Source organism: Esox lucius, chromosome 2, assembly GCF_011004845.1.
Source record: "Esox lucius isolate fEsoLuc1 chromosome 2, fEsoLuc1.pri, whole genome shotgun sequence".
Classification (NCBI taxonomy): Eukaryota; Metazoa; Chordata; class Actinopteri; order Esociformes; family Esocidae; genus Esox; species Esox lucius.
The window spans coordinates 16,562,348-16,586,718 of record NC_047570.1 but is presented as its reverse complement, the minus strand read 5'-3'; the positions used below and the strand labels follow the sequence as shown (position 1 = coordinate 16,586,718).

The following is a 24,371-nucleotide window of genomic DNA, read 5'->3' as shown; positions in this document are numbered from 1 at the left end:
TAACAGGACTCTCTGAGCTGTGAAGCTCTGATGGTGCAGACAGACAAATGAGAGCGAGGAGGCCAGGGAAGGGAGCTGTGGGGTGGCAGTGTTCTGTGTCTCTCAGCAGGCTGGGCAGAGAAGGGAGCGTTTGTGTCCAGGGCCCAGTGTAGTGGAGCCACCAGGCCTCCTTCATTATCTCTACTGTAACCATCCGCATCAACGGCCACCTTCACCCGGCCTGCTGGGGCCCCCACTGCCACCGCACCGAGCACTCGGCTGAGACGAGAGGCAATGAACTCCGAAACACGCCGTTCATCTTCCAGATGGAGTGATTTACCGATTTAGCATGGTCGCTGTCCCCATGAGCCTCCACGCCTTTACCCCTGCTCCCCATCCTACAGAATCAACATTTATATTCTTTAACTTGATGTTTTTCTTATTATGAAAATAGAAATAAAGCAGTTGAGAAATATTTGGAACACTCTGTGCATAACCGACCCACAGAATAAAATAGAGAAAAATGATGTTGAGAGAGTGAGAAAAAATGTATTTCAGGCTGGACCATGGAGCTCTATGGAGAGTTGAAATGTTACTGGGGGGAGCGGCTCGTCTTTCCTGCTGAGCTGTACCAAAGAGAGGAGGAAGCGCAGTTATTTTTATTTCCCTGTATTATCTTCCATGAAGGGGACAGTTTTTTTGGACTGGTTTTCACTCCGGTGGTTTTGTCGTCACTCAGACACAGCCACCTGTCTCTTCCCAAGACTTCCTTCCTTCGTCTCTAAATAATAAGCCTGCATCCGCATGCCGGGTGGCAGAAGCAAATGAGGGGTGAGAGGGGAAGGTGTAGCAGAGAGGAAAAAGGAAGACGGTAAAGAGAAAGAGAGAAAGGGGGAGAGAGGATGAAGAAATTAAAACAGAACTGGAGTAAAGAGGAAAAACAGACCAAGTAGCAAAGCAAAAGAGAGAAGTGGAAATTAAGGGGTGACTTTTTTGTCTTGTGTCTGGACATCAGTAAGCAGCGGCCATTTTGTGGGCCCTCTCATTACCACGTCTTCTATTCAGCAGAGTGAGGAAGAAGCCGGCCACTGCTCTGCTCAGACCCCCTCACACAGCCATGGCAGACGTCAGCTGAAACATATGTGTGGCGGTTAGGGGTAGACAGGCGGGCCCCTGGGTTGGAGGCCAGAGCTCAAGTTCAACACCGCCAACAATGGAAAGCTCTTTAGAAACCTATTGGGCTCTCAGTGACATTAGCCTTGGTGGCGGTGAGGCTTCGCCCCGCCAGACCACTGCGGACCTTTCTCTCTCCCTGCGGCAGCTTCATCGTGCCTGCAAGCCCTGTACCTCTGCTTCTCCCCGGCTCTGTCCAGCTACAGAGATGGTGACCGGGTCAGCCCCTCCACCATCCACCCTGGCTCCCACCACTGTTAATGATATCCCAGGAGCACCAGAAACCCCAGTGACTGTGAAACTCTGGGCATGCACTCTGGCTCGGCTTCTGCTGTGACTAGCTCACAGGACGATGACAGAGCTAGACCCCCCCCAACCCCCCCCCCCCCCCCCACACACACACACACACACACACCTCCCCCCTCCTCCTCCCTCCTCCCCTCAAACCCACATGGAGGGACAGCTGCTCCCCAGGCCCGTGTGTCTTCCATTGTGAGGGCCCACAGTAACGGGGGCTTTAGCCACTGGTGGTGTGAAATTAAACAGGCCTGTCTGTCCATCCGCCCGTCCTCCCCTGATGATAAGTGGCGTCCTGTCCACACGCTGCTTTGGCTATCTGCTGTTACGCTGCACAAGGTCTCCATGCCAAGGTGATGGTGGGAATTAGAGGTCTGGCATGTAAACATCTCAGCGTCATGAAAGAACTGAATTGTTCCTGGTGTTTTTTTTTTTTTGCTCTAATCCGTAGTCAGTGGCTATAGTAACGAAAGTGGTATGGGATGTCATACAGTACGTGTTTCTATGTTGTGTAGCAGATCCCATCCAGGGAAGTGGTCTATGTTAAAGAGCCTAACTGGAGATTCTTTGTATTATTTCGTGGTTGATGAAAGTGAATATATAGTACGTGTTCTGGTGTTTTGTAGTGGAAATAGGATGTACATTGTTCAATATGTAATGATATCATATTATTAAGAGGACTACTCAAAAAGGTAAGAGCAGTAATCTGGAAAAAAAAAATGAAATGAGGTGATGGAATTAATGAAAAGGCAATTTTTGCCTCAGCAAATTACCTTTTTGAAATTAATAGTTAATATTTTATTATTGATATATATTTTTAATGTGCTCTTTGCATTTTTGCAAATATAATGTATCCTTCCACATTCATTTCACCGCTCAGCCTTGATGAGTACTTCAAATGTGAATTAAAGCACTCCATTTTCAAGAAGAAAATGAGTAATAATTCAGAAATATTAATAATACATAATAATGTTATTCAGGAAAATTTTGAAAAACACAGTATAGGAGAACAGAGAGTGTTTCCCATGTCAGGAATAGTTTTGTGTTTAGCATGTGATGCTACACATTGGAAATATTCACTGAGAGGTATGTCACCTGAAAGGATCTGAGCGGGTTCTATGGGTCAGAGCATGGTCTTCTAGCAGTCTGGACTGGGATTAGCTCCAGAAGCTAATTGAAGCTAACATGTCTGCTCATCTCCTGCTGTACCTAACTCATTTAGAAGTCAATGTGAGCGCGGAACGGTCATATAATATTCAGTACCCTGCGTGCTAATTATTTGCCAATCCTCATGTCTTTGACGGTGAGGAAGAAATGCTGCTGAAGAACAGACATGAGATCTGACCATGTTGAGGTCAGGTGGTGGGAGGCTGTGTGTGTGTGTGTGTGGGGGGGGGGGTGGGGGGGTGGGGTTCTGAGATGGTGCTGCAATGGAAATCAATATCCTTCTTTTACAAGGGCTTTTAAAAATAATATTAGAAATTGTCTTGATTATGATGGTATTGAAATGATTGAGATGAGATGCTAATGTCAATGGAGTCATTTGGCAGCTATGCTTAAACCCTAACAGGGCTACTGGATCGGTCTGGGTCTTCCCCAGCTCTTCATAATTTCTCCTACCAGCAGGCAGCCAGACAAGGATGGTCCGGCCTGGCCAGGGTAGTAGGGTCTTAACAGGCTACAGCAGCCTATTAGGTGTTTATCTAGGGGAGACAGGTGTGACCACAGCGACAGGAGCTTTACTTTTGGACAGTACATGTTGTGTCCCGGTGGTTAATTATGAACAGCATGTGGCTGTGGATTTGCACACAATCTTCAGGTACTCTGTGGTTTTGTTGAATATTTCATGGAATGTCTGTGGTGTCTTTGACATGGCCCCTCTTTATTCCAGTGATATTGATTATTGGTCTGGATTTATTTGTATGTGGACTTGAACTTGACTGTGAGATGGGTTACATACCGCCTGTTGTGATTAGAGATGGATGCCGGCTGGTGTGGTCCTCCAGCTAAGCGCTCCTCTCATAGGGCTAAGGGGTCTGTCATGACGTGTGGGGTGGTGACCGATCCCTGTAAGATCTCCCTGCTCCCCCCTGTAAGATTTCAGTGGCCATCTGGGTCTCTCCAGTCTTCCCCCTGTCTCTCTGGGTCTCTCCACTCTTCTCCCTGTCTCTCTTGGTCTCTCTCCACTTCTCCCTGTCTTTCTGGGTTTCTCCACTTCTCTCTGGGTCTCTCCACTTCTCCTTGTCTCTCTGGGTCTCTACTCTCTTCTCCCTGCTCCCCTCTACTCTCCTCACTGTCTCTCTGGGTCTCATATATATTATCTTAATGTCCATTTGATAGTGTATATTGCTTCTACACAAGGAATACTTAAGAGGAAATTACTTTAGGACAGAAATGTTCACAGTTGTATGACATCCTGTGTTGAAATGTCTGCTGATAAATGAATCTGAATAAACACAACAAGAAAACTAAACCTTACAAGAGGCAATTTGAGAAACAGGCTGTTAGTAAAATATTTTTTTATTTATCATGTTCACATTTCGGATATTTCACCAAATCCTAAAATCGCTCTAATATTATCAATTATTCTAATTTCAGAATGTGGTTCACTCAGATGCTTTGTACCGAAATTGTGTTCCATAAATGAAAAGCATGTTTTGGTAGTGGAATTGTCTCTCTCTCTCACACACACGCGCACACACACACACACACACACACATACAGAAGTGAATTGAAGTCGTTTTGATGAAAAATTAGGGGCAGGCTGATTTGGGACAGCTTGGCGGAGGCGGCAGTGATGTCATTAAGCGGCACCCTGGTTGATAATGTGAGCAGAGTTATTGAATAAATAAATAAATTAAAATAATATTTTATATATTCTTTTCACCTCCCTTCAGGCCCCCCATCCCAAATCCTGACCAGTCGCCCCTTCCCCCTTACCCCCTAGCCCAGACCCCGCCTCCCCCAAACACACAGATAATTTCCCCGCTGCACCCCTTCACTGCTGAAGCAGGCACGGACCGAGTCTCCCTTCCCCCTCGCATCCATTCAACAGCATATTAAAAAAAGAATTTGAATGCAGCTTTGCAATAAATAATATATTTGAGTAATACACATTAAGCAGGAGTCAGTGTTTAGTCCCCACACCCACATCCTGAGAGGAGAAAGACAACCCGAGAAAGGACCGGGTTTCCTCCAGAACAGAGAGGGGCTTCATAATAGGCTAAAACAACTAGCATGAGAGCGATGGAGTGAGGGAGAGAGAACAGAGGGAGTGATAAAGGAGAGAGAGAGAGTGGCAAGCATATTATAACTCATCCATGTGGATCACCCTAGTAGATTGGGAGCAATACCTTGTTGAAATTGTCTTCTAAACACTTAGAAGCAGACAGCAAGGAGCAGCCAGTTCAGTGTGTTCCTGTGTGTGTATTCACTGCCTGCTTTCCTAGCCAAGGTAGAGAGACCTCTGTGAGCCTGCATGCATGTGTGTGTGAGTGTGTCTGTACCCGTGCCTGTCTCGCGAGCCAGCCTGCGAGTGAGAGAGCTTGTTGTGTGTGTGTGTGTGTGTGTGTGTTTGCAGGAGGGAGAGAGGGGGAGTATTGTGCACTGTGGATGTTGCCTCATGCTTTAACCAGCCTGTCTGCGAGCCCAGGTACTGCCTGCCTGCCTTCGCGCCGGCTTCTAAATAAGCAGCACATTCACCGTCCCCTTCAGGACAGGAGGCTAGGCTGCAGAGTGTGAAATCACACTAATAGTCAGTACAGTAGCTAGCGCTGAGCAGGAACCCGCTCCTGTCTCACTACTCACACAGTGGGCAGAGGACACGCAGCACAAGAAGAAACAGTAGGACTTCAGAGGGAGAGGGAAGGAAAAAAAACCCAGAAAGGTCAGTAAATTCCTTTTTTCAAAATGTTGCTCTTTGGAATCTATCCCCACCACCCCACCCCCCCCCCCCCCCCCCTGTTCTTCCACTTAGAGTACAGTAGGTCTGGAGCCTGGACTGTGACTGCTCTGTTTTACTGGAGAAACTATTGATTCTTTACAAGTTTGTGGGAAGTGTGTTACTATTTGATCCTGCCAGGTGGGAGCAGGTGGAAAAGCTAGATGTGTGGAGAGTGTGTGTGTGTGTGTGTGTGTGTGTGTGCGTGTGTTGGGGAGTTGCAGGAGGCCAACTCTTCACTAATGTGTGTGTGTGTTTACATTTTATTTGTGTGTTTGAATGAAGTGTGCGTGCGTGTGTGTTATCATGTAGGTGTATTCGTATTCTCTGTATGTTGACTGGGTCGTAGTGTGCGCGTGATGGGCTGTTTGTATATGTTCAGGTATGTGTGTGGTTGTGGGGCTCTTTGGGGAGCGAGGTGTCCGCCCCCACGGCCCGTAGATAATGGGACAGATCGGGGGGAATTGGGGTCCTGCACAAAAAAGAAATGAAAGGCGGTGATGCTTTCGCTGTCATTGGGTCATACGTGACTGTGTGCACACATAGGACTGATGGACAGACACATGGTTTCCAGAACCTCGCTGTGTCATGGTGACATATTACACACTGAGGGGTCATCCCTCGCTGACCTCCAACACACAGAAAGCACACTAACCTCACCACACACCCCTGACCTCCAACCTCACACCCCTGCTGAACAGGGTCCACCATTTCCTCCTCCAATAGTGATTCGTTAGATCCTCATCATCGTTTGGGTTACTTTTTGTTGGAAAACAAATGCTGCCTTTATGGTTTTTGGTTTTACTTTCACTTTGGTAGTGTTTGTTTTTAATTTTGTTTAATTATGTCAATCATTTCTTCCAAAATGTGACTTTTGTCACTAGATTTTGATATGCTTAAAACAAACAATTAGGAAGCATCAGCATGTGGAAGGAGAGAATGGCTGGAGTCAAGGTGTGTCAGCACTTAAAGGTGTTTAGCCACACGCAAAAGAAACCTGGAAAAACCAGGACTAGCAACAACGCTAAAGACATCAACACAAACATTTCAGCCATCCATCATAGCTGTCGCTCCATTTCTGCTCCACACTGATTTATTCCTGGACTGAAATCCATTTGAGTCCCAATGGGGAAATATACTCCAGTCCAACAGAATGACTACACACACACACACACACAATGACACACACACATACACACACACACAGAGGATGTTAGCACAGGTATAAAGCAGGTGCACCATGCACCCTCACACAGTCGTGTCAAAAACCACACATCCCACAATACACCATGGTAAACCGGCCCACTGGGTCACTGGATACTGTGCCTACTGACAATCCACATTCCATCATGTCGACTTGGAAATATAATTCGGAGTAAATGTCGGCACATTCTTTTCAAGTGTATTGTCCTACACTGTACGCACAACGTAATCCAAATGGAATAGTAGTTCACTGTAAATTCCCCTAACTGTAACGCTAGGCCAACTAGAGTGCTGGGACCTTTTCATATTCCCCTCCCTCTCTCCCTCTGTGGTTAATGGCTGATGGTCTCTCTGCTTCCCTGTCTGTTAGAACATCTAAGATGATAACCCATGTCCCATAGTAGCCTGGCAGATTTAGCCCTAAGCCCTCACCCCTGGATGTTCATACTTTGATGTTTGTGTGTGTGTGTGTGTGTGTGTGTGTGTGTGTGTGTGTGCGTGTGTGCGTGTAAGTTTGTAGTAGATGTATTTATAAACAAAGGGAGAGGGAGTGTGTTTGTGTTTCTATGTCCATGTCTAATATATTGATATAAAGCAGGGGAGGGGGGGCAGAGAGAAGGCCAGGATGTTGTGATGTACTCAGATGTTTGGTGATCAGCTCTGTCCAGGCCTCCTAATGTGTCTGGGTCTGTTGCTATCTGGCCTGCTAATCTGAGCCGGGGCAGCATCCGTCTGGCTCGGTGTTTGTCTGGAGGGCTGGCCACAGAAACCCAGACAGGCCACTCAAACAGTATTCCCTCTCACTCTCTCTCCACCAGAGAGCAGGAAGAGATTGTAGTGACCCAGCTGGATTAGAGAATAGCTGTGGAGAGGCGCAGGCTGGTGTTTCAGGGTTTCAACACACAATATTAATTTCATAACAATGCTAGAAACATAATGCCGTTGTTGTACATTATCCAAACGGTTACCTGCATTTGGAGTATATTACCATTTTAAATGCATGCAGTGTACAAAACACACTAAGTCATTGTATTAACATGTATCTTTAAGTATGATATTACAGTTTTTTAAATATTGGTTCAATTTGAATAATATCTATTCTTATATTTATTTTATAAGTGAACTTTCTTTTTTGCAATGGGTTTTTGGGTATCAAATTTTAGGAAATGTTTCTCATGTTGACTCCATGTTGAATTCAAGCTATTTTCTTTGATGTGAATACACAGTGTGTCTATTTTTGTGGTGAGTGGTGTAGTGGTAGAGCTGGTCACCCCGGAGGTATGGCTGGTTTGGACCTCCTTTCCTCTCTCACTGTGACTGAATTGAGGCTGAGGTCCAGGCCTTACTATGATAACGCGTCAAACTCAGCTCTGCTCCCAAAATCCAGGATTAATGCTTTAGGAGCTTAGTATAGTATGGGCGGCCATTCAGACGTGCACGGGATTCAGATGTGCACGGGATTCAGACGTGCACAGGATTCAGACATGCACGGGATTCAGACGTGCACGGGATTCACTGGCATTCTTCCTTGGTCTCTTGTTATCACCTGCAGAGGCTGACAGGGCTAGGAGTCCCTGGGGCAACTGTCTCACTTTAACACCCCAACCAACCGTATCACTCCTTACTACACACTCTGTATCACTCAACACTACACAGTCCTTTTAACTGCACACTCTGAATCGTTCCACACTACACAGTCCATATAATTACACACTACACACTACACATCATTCGATACAACGCGCTATATCGAGTCACACTCCATATCACTCCCCAGTCTACACTATATCACTTCACACACCGTATCACTCCATACTATATCACTCCACACCCCATATCAGTCCACACAATATCACAACACTCCATATCAATCCACACATAATTCCTAAACACTACACGTGATTTCACCCCACATTCTATATCACTCCACTCTCCACACTATATTACTCTATACTCCAAATCACTCCACACAATATCGCTACGCGCTACCGTTCATATCACTTCAGACTAAATCCCCCGTATCACCCACCACTACAGGCTACACACAGGCTAAACATTCAACCTGTCTATCACCTCTATTAGAGTTGGATGGAAAATAACCTGCGTATGCCTGTTCTTGACATGCAACTTATACAGTGTGAGTATATGATAGGAGTTATATGGTTTGAGTATATTGTATATTTACGCTGTGATTTGTCATTCATACTGACAGATACAATCATTATCATCTATCAGTTGCTTTAAAAATCTGTTTTTCAATTTACAATTTGTATACAATTGGATATTTTCAAAGTTGTGAAATATGTAAATTTAAATTTGTATTTTTTTTAAATATCTTGATTGCCTTTTATTCATATTTCTAATATATTATTTATTTAATAGTTGCTAAATTAGGAAATTCAGTATTAAATAAAATGTTAGTCCCTGCTATGAAATGCTTTGCTAGTCTAATTCTTTCCCATTAATTTATCAAAGCTCAAAAGCTGTTGTGATGACTAACCAATTAATTCTGTGCAACTTGGCAATTATAAACTGATAATTTCCCAATAACAATTATTTAGTTCATATAGCAATTCATTTGAAATATTTAAAGTGGTGGTGAATTAAAAAGCAAAACAATGTTCTAACTGATAATTGTTATTTTATTTACCTTTTGTAACAGCCTTATACGGAATCATGGCTTGCGTTGGTTTTCTCAAGTGAAAGTACAACATCATGTTTTCTATGTATCCTTAACTTCACACTATTCTCTTTCCCACCCTTTCTTTTTCAATCTTTCTTTTTCTGCCTCTCTCTTTCTCTCTCTCTCTCTCTCTCTCACACACACACACACACACACACACACACAGAGACACACACACAGAAACTAGAAAATAGCTGTATTGTGTTGGCCTCATGAAACGGCGGTTGTGGGTGTGTGACAATGGTGGTCTGTGTTGTTTCTGTAGTATAATAATATGTTGTATGGTCCAGTATAGTGGCATGGGTTCTGAACCTACAGGTGATGTATTTATTTAGTTATTGTGGCTTTTATCTCGAACCTTGTTCTTTGTCTTACTTTGTGAAATACGGTAATATAGGATTACTTTGAAACAGTATCCGTACAGTAATTTGGCCCCAATGCTTTTTGTTTCTCAGCTACCGGTGTTAGTTTGCAATATGATGGTTAGCTTGCGTCCCACACGCCTCTGAGCTCAGAAGGAGCTCTATTGGCTGTTTGAGATGACTGACATCCGCTCTTGACCTATGAGACAACCAGCTCTGTGCTGCGAGCATCATTGGAGAGGCTGGGATTGGCTGCTGCTCCCCATCAGAATGTCAAAAGCCCTGTCGAAGCATCTGTATCTGCTGTTTCAGTTTAGTCCGGCTCCATACACATACACAGCTGTGTTTCATACACACGTGTAGGAAAATTTGACTCCTTATCAAAAGATCCTGAGCTTTGCAATCTGAAATATTCTCTTAGGAGAGAAAACCCACCGTGAAGGCTCCACTGGCTAGATTAATTTAATTACACACAAATTGTGCATTTTTATGTCTCCCCATTACATCATTGTTGTTCTATTTGTTGTTGTTGTTGTGTTTTTCTTTTTCATGTAAGCCAGTATGGTTTTTGACTTATTTTTCAAATTGGCTAATGATGTGGGCCAAGCAGTTCTGAGTCTTTCCTTGCAACACCTATAGTAGACTATAGAATTTGACTGGGTTAAATATGGAATGTAGATTACAGAATATGACTGGGTTAAATAAGGAATGTAGATTACAGAATATGACTGGTTTACATATGGAATGTAGATTACAGAATATGACTGGGTTAAATAATGAATGTAGATTACAGAATATGACTGGTTTACATATGGAATGTAGATTACAGGATATGACTGGGTTAAATATGGAATGTAGACTACAGAATATGACTGGGTTTAAAATAGAATGTAGACTACAGAATATGATTGGGTTAAATATGGAATGTAGACTACAGCATATATGACTGGGGTAAATATTGAATGTAGACTACAGCATGTTATTGGGTTAAACATGGAATGTAGACTACAGAATATGACTGGTGTAAATATGGAATGTAGACTACAGAATACGACTGGTGTAAATATGGAATGTAGATTACAGAATATGACTGGTGTAAATATGGAATATAGACTACAGAATATGACTGGTGTAAATATGGAATGTAGACTACAGAATATGACTGGTGTAAATATGGAATGTAGACTACAGAATATGACTGGTGTAAATATGGAATGCAGATTACAGAATATGACTGGTGTAAATATGGAATGTAGACTACAGAATATGACTGGGGTAAATATGGAATGTAGACTTCAGAATATGACTGGGGTAAATATGGAATGTAGTCTTCAGAATATAAATGGGGTAAATATGGAATGTAGACTACAGAATATGACTGGTGTAAATATGGAATGTCATTCCCATTTTATTAGTGCACTGATATGGACACCCTCTTTAGGCCTCTCTGAAGAACCTGTTTAACCTCACTTCCAGAGGGACACTTGTAATTGTTCCCTTTATTGCAGACTTTGGACAATGTCCAAGTATGGGCATGATTTGTTGTCACGAAGGACAATCATGGACACATCTTTATATCTGTGTATCGTATTGACCTCATGTACAGGGAATGTAAACGTCTTGGTGAAAGACATAAGCAGTGGGAGTGAATCTGTATGAAGCACAGTGTATTTGGATAAGTCCGTAGTAGCAACGCCTTGTTTTTGGAGGCTTCGCCTACTGAATTATATCAGAATTTCCGAGAGGAGAAATATCTATTAAGATTGAGGGGCACAGAGCTACACGCTGCAGTCTAGTTTGGTGCAGCGACTGACGTGTGTAAGAGTAATGGCCGCCGGTTTGGTGCGGTGTTGATTCCATCTTGGCTGTCCTGCAATCAGCCAGAGGAGGGAAGGAGGGGGGCAGAACCATTCCTCAGTCCCCTCCTTCACCACTACTGGAATATAATCCACTGTCTCCTGACCTTCAAATCATGCAGTGCTGCAGTCATTTCAATTGGCCTGGCCGGCATTATACAGACATTTCCTCCAGCCGCTTCAACCGGGACATTTTTCCTCTCTCTGCGTTCGCCATCATGAAGTTACGGTAGAGGGGGCAAGCCAGAGCCCTTCTTATTCTCCTCTTCCACTAACCTTGTGGAATGAGCCGGCAACAGTGTTGGTCAAACGGCAGATTTCAAGGCCTTCCCACATATTTTAAGTCAATTGTTGGCCTATTGTAATGTCATAGTTGTTTTTTTAAACGTTTGTATATTTTTTACACAATTAAAGTCAGATTTAGAATGTGTAAATAATTGTGCATTTATTTTTTATTTTACCTGTGCCGTGCTTTGAGTGTTAACCCAGTGAAAGGTTTATGTGTGTGTTTAGTTACTATCTCCTGGAGATAGTATATGGTTATATAAATGGTAATTGTGTGTGTTTATATACCTAGTAATTGTATGTGTATATACATGTTGTGCCTATGTGTTTTTATATACCAGGTAATGGTATGTATTTAGAAAAGCAAGTGATAGTATGTGTTTAGTAAACCAGGTGATAGTATGTGTTTAGTATACCAGGTGATAGTATGTGTTTGGTACTCCAGGTGATAGTATGTGTATACCAGGTGATATTTAGTATACCAGGTGATATTATGTGTTTAGTATACCAGGTGATATTATGTATTTAGTATGCACTGAGTTGATCACTACCAGAGCTTGTTTTTATGTTGGTGATAGATTGATGGAATCATCAAGAAGGCTGAGGCAGTGCACTCACTCAAATACCAAGGCTCAGTCAGTGCTACATTGGTTGTTGACAGATATTTTATCAATTATTAATAGAGAACATATTTTATATTATCTGAATATTAAAAATATATCAGAGCACACGCAGCATTCATTGCTGCCTTCAGAAGCTGAGTGAGAGATGCATGTCATGTATACACAAGTCTCCAGAGAGAAGCTTTATTCTGAAGGGTCAAGGAAGCCTCTGAATGCTTGGCATGTCTTAGCTCAGCCTAGCAAGAGACATGGTTTATTTCAAAGAATTTGCACAAAATATGTCTTTTTATCCAGGGTGCGTTATTCATTTACATGGAAAATGATGTTAGCAGTGCAACAACTTTTCAACACGGTGTCTATCATCAGCCTGTCTCATAAATTACTGCCATCTCAATATTCATAACCCCTGATGAGTAACTTCTGCCCTAGAATCCTTTTCATGATGTATCTGATGTAGTCACAATATAAAACACAGCACTGCACATCCCTAAACCTTTAAGATGCTCCTGCTTTGTATGGAGGAGGTTCGAGGCCCTTCTTCCTGTTTCTCTGTTTACTGATTGGCGTGGAGAGCAGGTGTACGAGTCTGAGTGAGTCAATGTGACGTGATGTCTGGGTCATGGCTGTGACACCAGCTGACTGAGAGACTGAGGTGTTTTATCTCTGTGTGTTTTGTCCATAGACTTGGTACATCTGTCCTCTCGTTCTAAATTGTTCCCACCCGGAACTTTCTACTGCAGGTCTGTTTCACTCCTTCCTCCTTCTGCATGTCATTGCATATGCTACATACAGTATTTCTGATTGATGATCCCAGTGGGCATCCATAAGGGCTCCATTTGAAATGCACGCAGGTGATGTAGAGCATTCTGGTATTATTGCCCAATATACTTAGCAGCCATTACATTGCTTTTGCTTTTGTTGAGGATACAAACAGAGAGGAGTATTAGGTTTTAAATCAACAACCGGGCCACTCTAAGAGATGGACTTATTGGAATTGCATTAAGTTGATTAGAGCCAGAAAGGAATCCCATTTAGCGCAGAGCATTGGTAAACACTGTGCTTTCCCACAGCCATGCTGGAGCATCTACGCTCAGTCAGCAGCTATTCAACACTGTGGATGTCCTCATCTTGTGAGGCTTTGTTCCCCTCTAATAAAGGTTGTCTGGGTCGAGGACTGTCTTTAGTGGCAACGTTTCATTTCCTCCCCGGAGATGTCCCAGAGCAATGCACACCTCTTGTTCAAAGAACTGCAGCGTAGCGAACCAACGGAACACTCCCGCTAGATATCACACCCACATGAACGCATCCCAGCTCTGTGAGCCAGCAGGATGGAGGACTGCTGTTCCAGCCATAGAGTGCGTCCAGCAGGATTGAACCGTGGCCACTGTCGTCCTGACCCCTTATATACATCTGGCTATTCATGGGGGATACTGAAGGTTTGCATGCTGGAAGTAAAATGTTACATACAGGAGTTGTATCTGGAGACCACAGAGTGTGTGTGTGTGTGTGTGTGTGTGTGGGGTGGGGGGGTGTTTATGTGTGTGTTGGTGTGTGAGTGTGTGTGTGTGTGACTGAGAGGGTTGTAATGCTTTTGGTACAGATGTGCCTTATTTGAGCACTAAAATCGGCATTGAAATAAGCACAATGAAACCAGTAGCGAGGCACTGCTCCGTGTCAGCGGTCATGGGCAGCCAGGCCGTGTGTTCCTCTGCCCTGGGGCTCTACATATTCATGACCCTCACACTGTTTCAATCCTTTCCACTGTAATGTGATTTATGGATTCAAATAAAGTATTAAAAATGTGTGTGTGTGTGTCTGTCTGTTTCCTGGTAGTTGTGAAAGGGTGTGCGAAGGGGGGTGGGGGTGCTGGGGTTGTGAGGGGGCCAAGCTGTCCCCGGCTGGTTGTCCATTCATTGTCCCCAGCCCCCTGTCTAATTAATGTGAGCCACACTCATACGGTACTGCACCAGGGGTCTGTCACTCATTAATCATGTGACCTTCTGTGGCGCAGTTAATGACCTTGGTGGACTAGATCAGCTGGAGATAGCTGGAGCCACAGAATTAAATTGTTTCTGGAAGTAGGATACGGTCACGCCGGGCAATTTATACAGCCGCCCTGCTCGGGGTCCTTCTCCTGGGCCAGCGCCACCTCTGCCTGTGTGACTGAGCCTGTAATGGGGTCCTCTCTGCCTCCCTCACAGGGCTGGCCAAGTCACTGCCAGACAAAAAGAGAGGACACAGACAGAGGATTATTGTCTCATTCTGTCCCCACTGTCTTCTGTGTCCTGGATCTCTCTCGGTATCTTCTGCCTGGGAGGACCTCTACCTTGTCCTATGTCAAAATTCCACTCTCTACGCAAAGGCTCATTGAATCCTCTGAGATTGACATTATGTAAACTTGGAGGCTGCAAATTAAGTATTAAGGCTGAGAAAAAAAAGATGTGATGTGACACAATTGTCTATTTTATCATTGCAGTTTTCAAATCATTCTTGTTAAATTTGCCACACAAGTTTTAGCAAGTTTCTTTTAGTGTTTTTGGCAGTTATTTTGGATAATCGTCATATAATGAGTCATTGTGATAATAATCCTGACTCTATAGGTGTGCAAAGTTTAAATAAAAAGGTGTCAGGGCTGCTGCTTCTTTCTGGCAATCGTAGCATTAAAATGTTGGCTTTCTTCTCAGTGACATTAAAATGGAGGGATTTTGTTTATCCGTGCCTTTGTTTATTTAACATTTTGCTCAGCGGGGGGGGTTTCAGATAGCTTGTTTTCAAGACAGTCCCTGCAGACAGCAAGCAAACACTCCACAGTGTCATCAAACAGAACAATCCTCAACTTTCCCCCTCCGCAGCTCTCCACAGCGCGCGCACGCACACACACACACACACACACACACACACATGCCAAGAAGGAGGAATACCATCATGAAATATGATTGAAAATTATTGTTGTAATTTTTTGGAGTCTTTACTGTAACAATATGCATGCAGTTTTTATTTTGTTCATTTTATTTTCTTAAAGGTTTTTTATTTTCCATACTCAAGCGTATACCGTTAAGTGCAGCCCTTCACAGAGAAAGCACATTGATGGATGAAAACATTTCATTTTCATGTGTCAAACTTTGGTGGGTATTGTGTCATTAATGAATGCGCTGATGTGTGAAGGGATTCTAGATTCTCTCTCTTTAAGATGGCATCAACAGTCAGTTGGGCATATGCAGAAAAACAAAACAGGAGAATGAGATAAAAAAAATAATAACTATCTTTGTGAATGGAGAAGTGAGTTCACTCCTGTATGAAATGAGTTCTGAATTGAGCTCATTCCACCTACATCGTCTGCCATTCTCTTTGTGTAAATGTGAACTATACTGTAGTTGATCTGAGCAGCACTGTGATGGGATGGTGTTGACTGACCAAGCTTCTGCACTCGTGGCAGTTCCTCGTTTTGTTGTTTTTGCACACACAGACACACTGTTGCGAAGAACACATGGGAGTGTATAGCATATTGTTTGCTACAAAATCTGTGTGTGTGTGGGGGGGCTTTTTAAGTATAACATAACAAATATTGCCAAACAGTGCCGACCTATGTGTGTTTTCCTCAGACCAAGGTGAAGAAGGCAGGCGAAGTGTGTCAGGTTCAATGTTAACACCCAGATGGCCAGGGGTGGGGTGAGGGGGTGGAGCTTTCCTCCCTATCCAGCCTCATTAAAGTACATTCTGTTTTACTGCCTGGCTCAAACAAACAACCAAACACACAGACACATTCCATTATCTTTTTCCTTCCAGTCTTTCACCCTGTCCCTACACTCGCCTCTGTCTCGCCTTCCTCCATCTTTCTCCCCCTCTCGCATGTGCAGTCTTGATTAATATTTTCTGCTGTTCCGTAACCATGGCAATGAGGTCACTGCATATGATACTTAATTGAATCTTTCCAGTGCTTTTGTGTGCATCTCCTGCGTCCGAACAATAAAAATCTTCTGCTGAGGACTCCAACCCCCTTTCCTCGCTCTGCTCCCCTCCATCTTTCTTTCTCTTCATTTTGTCCCTTATGAATTTATTCATTTTTCCCCCTCCCTCCCCCCCTCTTGCTTTCACCTCAATATCCCCTCTCTCTCTCCTTGTCTGGTTCTGACCCAATCTTCCTTGTCCACTCTCAGTATTGCATTATTTCATTTTTTACTCATTGTTTTCTCTGGTGTCTTGTCCTTGGTGGTGGAGCAGTTTCTGCTTTATTACTGTCTTATTTAGCCCAGTCCTATCCTGGCTCTTTCTGCTTTGTTACTGTCTTATTTAGCCTAGTCCTATTCTGACTGTTTCTGTTTTATTACTGTCTTATTTAGCCCAGTCCTATCCTGGCTGTTTCTGCTTTATTACTGTCTTATTTAGCCCAGTCCTATCCTGACTGTTTCTGCTTTATTACTGTCTTATTTAGCCCAGTCCTATCCTGACTGTTTCTGCTTTATTACTGTCTTATTTAGCCCAGTCCTATCCTGACTGTTTCTGCTTTATTACTGTCTTATTTAGCCCAGTCCTATTCTGACTATTTCTGTTTTATTACTGTCTTATTTAGCCCAGTCCTATCCTGGCTCTTTCTGCTCTTTTACTGTCTTATTTAGCCCAGTCCTATCCTGACTGTTTCTGTTTTATTACTGTCTTATTTAGCCCAGTCCTAGCTTGGCTGTTTCTGCTTTATTACTGTCTTATTTAGCCCAGTCCTATCCTGACTGTTTCTGCTTTATTACTGTCTTATTTAGCCCAGTCCTATCCTGACTGTTTCTGCTTTATTACTGTCTTATTTAGCCAAGTCCTACCTTGGCTGTTTCTGGTTCTTTTTTTCACAGAGCCCTGCTGGGATTGGAATTAGTGGACTCTGTTTTCTGCACTAATATTGCACTACACCACTGGCCTTCTTCCCTTTCTCTCACTGTTCCTCTCTCTCTTTTCCTCCCTCCCTCTACTTCCTTCATTCCTCCTTCACTTCCCTCGAAACCATTTTATTTGCATACTTAATCAGTCTAATAATCAGTCTCAGACGCAATAATTGCATTGATTTCAAACAACTCTGATGATTCAAACAGTGAAACAAAGCGTCTGGCAGCCAGGGAACCCTTGATACACACAGAGAGCCAGTGACATGAGGCTCTGTCCGAGCAGGTGTTCTGAATAATGCCCCACAAATTGGGGTCCTCTAAGATCCGGGCACAAGTGGGGAGACACGTGTCTCCTCTCCATACAGCACACAGACCGAAACGCAGACACACGCGCTGGCTCAGCCTTTGTTCACACAGACATGGCAGCTAATCTGTGACAAGAGGGTGTGCAGGTTCAAAACATAAACACTGGAGTGGATAAAAGTTGGGGTGGCGGGGGGGGGGTATACGATTGTAAACAAGATTCTTCACAAAGTGGGTGTCATACTTTTAAATACAACATTTTTTATTGAAATTTTTTTTATTGTGTATGCTTTCATTTGATTTTGGTTTTAATTTCTTTCAGTGCATGCATGTTTTTGATATATATTAGTATATAAATATCTTTGATACAGTTTTTAATATGGCTGATTGTATAAATATCCTCAGTATGGGTTTTAATATGGCTGATTGTCTAAATATCCTCAATATAGGTTTTAATATTACTGATTGTCTAAATATCTTCAGTATAGGTTTTAATATGGCTGATTATATAAATATATTTAATATGGGTTTTAATATGGCTGATTATATAAATATATTTAATATAGTTTTTAATGTGGCTGAGTGTATAAATATATTTAATATAGGTTTGAATGTGGCTCAGTGTCTCTTGCCAAATATGGCAACATCATCATTTTTTAACTAAAAATGTCTCTTTACAGAATAACTTGACAGGTCATTTTCCTGACTGAAAGACGCGGGTCCTGTTTTTACATAGGTTCCTCCATGGTCTCTAATAATAGCACTAGAAAACGGAGGCTCACCAGTCTCAACAGAGAGCACCAGAGAAAAAAGAAAAACTGGACATCAGATTTGACATATGCACCATAAAATAACCATTAGCAGTTACCTACAATCTCAAGTGACAGTCTATCAATAATGTCACTCTGAAAATGGGACAGGTTTGTTGCTGCCTGTAAATCACCAGGGACTCCATATAGCTGAAAAGCAGGTAGGTATGGGAAATGCATTAATGCTGGACATTGAAGGGAGTGGTGTGAGTGCTGGGACAGCCGTGGGCTCAGGGAGACATCGCTCAGCAACACTGCCCAGCTCAGAGACACCACAAACGGGATAACCACAAGAAGCGACCTGCCTGGGCTGGAGCTCAGTACTGGAGGCTATACGTCATCTAACTGAAGTTATATGTAGTTCTTCTCATATATCTAAATGTATGTAACTGGCCATTAACTATAGATGATAAGTGCATGCTGTTTAAGTACAGGCTCAAAGGCACTACAAAACAGACCAGTTTGTGTGTGCATCATCTCCTTTTTTCTTTGCTATTTCATGCTTGACCAAGCAAATATAAAAAAATAAAAATAAAAATAATATATATATATATATATATATATATATATATATATATCTATATAGACTTTTTATATCCACTGTATATGTATATGTACCAATCAAATTCAAACTTGTTAAATAGAAGTCCTTACACACCTGCCATCATTTAAAGTGACTCTGATTAATCACAAATAAAGTTCAGCTGTTCTAGTAGGATTTTTCTGACATTTTCTTAGTTGCATCTCAGAGCAAAAGCCATGGTCCGTTGAGAGCTTCCAAAGCATCAGAGGGATCTCATTGTTGAAAGATATCAGTCAGGAGAAGGGTACAAAATAATTTCCTAAGCATTAGATATACCATGGAACACAGTGAAGACAGTCATCATCAAGTGGAGAAAATATGGCACAACAGAGACATTACCAAGAACTGGACGTCCCTCCAAAATTGATGAAAAGATGAGAAGAAAACTGGTCAGGGAGGCTTCCAATAGGCCTACAGCAACATAAAAGGAACTGCAGGAATTTCTGGCGAGTACTGGCTGTGTGCTACATGTGACAGCAATCTCCAGTATTTTTCATATGAATGGGCTTTGGGGTAGGGTGGCAAGACGGAAGCCTCTTCTTACAAAGAAAAAAGTCCAAGCCTGGCAGAAGATTGCAAAAACAAACTTAAAGTCTCCGAAAAGCATGTGGGAAAATGTTTTATGGTCTGATAAGATATGGCCATAATTCCAAAATGTATGTTTGGTGCAAAAACAACACTGCACATCACCCAAAGAACACCATACCCACAGTGAAGCATGGTGGTGGCTGCATCATGCTTTGGGGCTGTTTTTCTTCAGCTGTAACCAGGGCCTTAGTCAGGGTGGAGGGAATTATGAACAGTTCCAAATACCAAGCAATTCTGGCACAAAACCTTCAGGCGTCTATTAGAAAGCTGAAGATGAAGTTCACCTTTCAGCATGACAACGACCCAAAGCACACATCCAAATTCACAAAAGCATGGCTTGATCAGAAGAAGATTAACATTTTGGAATGGCTCAGCCAGAGCCCAGACCTGAATCTATATTGCCACGTCAAGATGTGCCATGTTAATAGACTCCTACCCAAAAAGACTGTGTTGTAATCAAATCAAAAAGTGCTTCAACAAAGTATTAGTTTAAGGGTGTGCACACTTATGCAACCAGGTTATTGTGAGTTTTTTATTTTTCCCCCTCAAAGACATTTTTTTTTATTTTTTATTGAATTGTTCACGTTATAGGTCACATTAAAGGTGTAAAAAGTTCTGACATGATTTATCTTTGTCTCATTCTTTTACATCACAAGAACCTGGCATTTTAAGGGGTGTGTAGACTAAAGATAATCATGTCAGATCCTTTTCCACCTTTAATGTGACCTATAACGTTAACAATTCAATAAAAAAGAAAATTTTAATGGATTATTTTAATACCTACTTTTTTAACAGTAATAATTATTTTGTGAATATAAAAAAGATGCTTGTATCACACGTTGTGAAAACTTTCTTTGTTAAAAATGTATTCTGAGAAATGTTGAAGCCATAATGCTTAAATCAGTTACAAAGTGATTTGCTGCCTTTGTTTTGATAAATAGGTGGGGTTGCGGTACTAGTCCAATTCATAAGGAGCCATGGTAGTAAAGACTAAAGTCAAGTCTGTAGACATTAGTTTGTTTTACATTTACGTTGTTTAAGAACTTACACAAGTTATGATGGGATGTACATATAAAAAATCTCTTCTAGAATCAATAGATATATAATATTAATTAATAACTGCAAAAATGTACGTCGAAACAATTAATCTAGCTTTAAGATCTGAATCTCATAGTTTAGTATACAGCAGTAACTAATCCAGACACCATGCCCCCCCCCCTCCCCCAATATCGTCTACCAACGGCCCCCAAAAACCACACACGTGCCTGCTATACACACTGACACGCACTAACACACTCACACACACAAACCCATGCACCCCTCCCAGACAAATGATTAGCATAAATCAGACTACTCGTTGCATGTGAATGGGATCTGTTCATGAATGGCCCAGCCAGACAGTGGCTGGCAGCGCTAAAAGACCACTGAGAGCACGTGTCTTTCCTTCTAGCGTGTTTTAAGTGGCAGCCCCTTGTATGTGGAGCCTACAGGATGCCGTGGTCGGATCCTCCTGCACCCCGTCCCCCCACCCCCCACCCCCCCTCAACCACCCCCCCTCCCCCACCCCCCGGTCGCATGTTGCCATACCAGGAAGGCGTGGCAGCAACAAGTGTCTGGACATTACCATGCTTACTTGGCAGCCAGCCTGCCCATCTGCCTGCCCCCTTATGGAGATAAAGAGCCAATTGTGCCAGGGGAGATCTCCAGGGGGGTAGTGAGCAGAGAGGGGGCCCGGAAGAGGGGGGGGGATCATTTGCATAGCGTCGCTACGGTGACACCCCTCTGATGTTAAACAGCAGAGCAGCAATTAAGGGTCATTAGTCCTTTTGTTTTGTGTTCTGGCGTGCCGCGCCATTCTCCCAGACTGCACTGGGGCTGCCTGTGGGAATGTCAGTGCTACACGTGTCAACACGGCACCCCCCCCACTCCTGCTCTGTGCTGCCTCTCTGCTACTCAAGCTGCTTCCTCTCTTGGTGTGTACAAAAGCCCTGTCACAGGGCAGGCACGCGTGCTGCTGGCACAGACCTGGCATTGCTATTGATGCAACTTTGGCAAGCTCCCCACCTTCTGTCGACTAGCTGTCCAAAATACAGGGACCAAATGCACTGGGGTGTTGGCATAGCCTCTTCTGGCACAGCTCTTCTAGGACAGGTTTTTATTACTGCTCTTCAGGGGTGGGCAACTAGATTCAGCCGCAGGACAATTTTTGTCTGAGTGGATGGTAACAACTATGCCCAAAAAGAGATTCTGTTTCATTACATTAAGACATCTCTTTTTTATTTGTGGGATACATTGGAACCAATTTGTACCATCTTTATTGACCACAAACCAAACTAAAATGACGTGGTGTGACGTTTTGTGCCTGTGGGTCGCCCGTTGGTAATCCCAGCAGGCGAAATGTATCCCATTTTCTCAACCCTCTGTCACAGGTATCTCTCACAAAATGACCTTTCAAAATCCAGTGCCCATGTAGCTTATTTGATTCAGGTGCATAGTGCCTACATACGCATACTTATTAACTACCGCACCTGATTCTCTCAGTTCATTTTATCTAAACTACATCACCTGACTCTCTCTGTTCATATTATCTGAACTACATCACCTGACTCTCAGTTCATTTTATCTAAACTATATCACCTGACTCTCTCATTATCTAAACTATGTCACCTAACTCTCTCAGTTCATATTATCTAAACTACATCACCTGACTCTCTCAGTTCATATTATATGAACTACATCACCTGACTCTCTCAGTTCATATTATATGAACTACATCACCTGACTCTCTCAGTTCATATTATCTGAACTACATCACCTGACTCTCGGCTCATTTTATCTATACTACATCACCTGACCCTCGGCTCATTTTATCTATACTACATCACCTTACTCTCTCAGTTCATATTATCTCAACTACATCACCTGACTCTCAGTTCATTTTATCTAAACTACATCACCTGACTCTCTCTGTTCATATTATCTGAACTACATCACCTGACTCTCAGTTCATTTTATCTAAACTATATCACCTGACTCTCTCATTATCTAAACAATGTCACCTAACTCTCTCAGTTCATATTATCTAAACTACATCACCTGACTCTCTCAGTTCATATTATATGAACTACATCACCTGACTCTCTCAGTTCATATTATATGAACTACATCACCTGACTCTCTCAGTTCATATTATCTGAACTACATCACCTGACTCTCGGCTCATTTTATCTATACTACATCACCTGACCCTCGGCTCATTTTATCTATACTACATCACCTTACTCTCTCAGTTCATTTTATGTTAACTATGTCACTTGACTCTCTCAGTTCATATTATCTGAACTACATCACCTGACTCTCTCAGTTCATATTATCTCAACTACATCACCTGACTCTCAGTTCATTTTATATAAACTACATCACCTGACTCTCTCTGTTCATATTATCTAAACTATATCACCTGACACTCAGTTCATATTATCTGAACTACATCACCTGACTCTCTCTGTTCATATTATCTAAACTACGTCCCCTGACTCACCTGGTTCTGTCTGGTCTGTTGGATGTCTAGGTGTCCATACTGAAGCTTTAGAGGAAAACATCAGAAGAATTGTTGTCAGGTCAGGTGTAATATGGAGTGTGTGTGTGTATGTCTTCTCGTCTGCCAGCGAGACCCTCCTCAGCTCAGTCTGTATAGAAAAACACTTACTGCTAATGCAAATAGCAGGGCAGCATAAATCAGGGTCCACGCTCGGCCGGGGAGAATATCGTGTAATAGTTATTGCGAAATGAAGTGGCATTGGGATCAATATCCCAGTAAATCTCACTCTGGCGTAATGGTGCAAGGGGAAGCTGGAGGCCAGAGGAGACAGCAGTCCAAGTCTCTCCATCCCTCCACAGGGCCTATAAATCTGCCTGACCTGCAACTTGCCCCCCTTATTAAAGCGCATACGGAATCAGCAAGCCCCCAAAATCAGGAGGTAACCCACTGATCTGGAGTCAGCCATAACACAGGGAAATATGTTGCCCTTGTGTTGTGGCAGGGCACGGGTCAGGGAGCCTCAGGCCAAAGGAGGCTTGGCATGTTTTAATGTTCGGTTGTAAAATATTTTGATACCACAGCAATTGATTTCTAATGTTAATACACAGGGACAGTCTGTGTCAGTGCAATCAAACCCTGCTCCTGCATTGCTCCAATCCAGCCCACCTGATGCTAACAATTAGCGGGCCGATAAGAAACCCTGTTTTATTATATTTGATTAAATGTTTGCCAACTTCTGTCAGGTCCTGTACATCTCCAGGAACATGGTTGGGTAGCTCTGCTCTTTATCGTTCTGTATAGGCTATTGTCTGAACAAGTGCTGATCAGATGTATTCTTTCATTTTTGCTGCTAGTTTTCATGTGCATGAGGTTCAGTGCATTGAAATGAACATTTGGGATGGGCCCTCTCCTTGCCATACTGTGTGTGAGATGTAATATTAAGTACCAATGGCATAAAGGAGGAGGGAGATTATTAAACATTCGCAGCTGAGGTACTTAACTCCTGTTGTAAAATGTATTTAGTGCATTTTGAGTCCGCAAGGTGTGCTTTTTGGCCTCTGGATTTAAATGAAACCCACTAACAAACAGCACAAAGACTAATCTAGCAGACAGAAACAGGCTCTATTGCATACATTAACAATGTGGTCATAATGCCTGTCTCCCATTTGCAAAGTCATGTAGCCCTGGCCCATTCACAAGTCCATGTTCTATGCTAAGTGATGCCTTGGGCTACATTTACTGTTGGTCAATAAGGAGAATGTTTGATATTTGAAT

General features: G+C 42.8%; 1 protein-coding gene across 2 annotated transcripts in view; it reads left to right on the top strand.

The window, feature by feature from the left end:
• The window catches only part of zfhx3 (zinc finger homeobox 3), a 351,767-nt gene that overhangs the window by 109,321 nt on the left and 218,075 nt on the right, over window positions 1–24,371 (top strand). The window contains exon 1 of one of the 2 annotated variants that reach the window (XM_020053680.3): window positions 5,129–5,335. The exons of the other annotated variant lie outside the window; for it this stretch is intronic. The gene's annotated coding sequence lies outside the window, so the exon portion shown is untranslated. Of the gene's footprint in view, window positions 1–5,128; window positions 5,336–24,371 lie in introns of those variants that run through there. 2 annotated transcript variants of the gene reach the window in all.